Here is a 358-nt window from a genome sequence, read left to right on the forward strand (position 1 = left end):
ATTTTCATGAACATCTTAACACCTCCTATTTTTTTAGGAAAAAACCTCATGGGTTAGTAAGTGTTATTTTCATAGTCATGAAAAAAGAAAGACTCTTAATTTAATATTTTACACTAAACATCTTTTAGTTATTCTTACAACTTTAAAGTATGTCAACTAAAATAAATAAAATAATTTTTTATGAACATCTTAACACCTCCTAATTTTTTAGGAAAAAACCTCAAGGGTTAGTAAGTGTTATTTCATAGTCATGAAAAATAATGACTCTTAATTTAATATTTTACACTAAACATCTTTTAGTTATTCTTACCACTTTAAAGTAAGTCAACTAAAATAAATACAACAATTTTTTATGAAC

The sequence above is a fragment of the Lupinus angustifolius genome, chromosome LG14 (genome assembly GCF_001865875.1).
Source record: "Lupinus angustifolius cultivar Tanjil chromosome LG14, LupAngTanjil_v1.0, whole genome shotgun sequence".
In the NCBI taxonomy this organism is placed as follows: domain Eukaryota; kingdom Viridiplantae; phylum Streptophyta; class Magnoliopsida; order Fabales; family Fabaceae; genus Lupinus; species Lupinus angustifolius.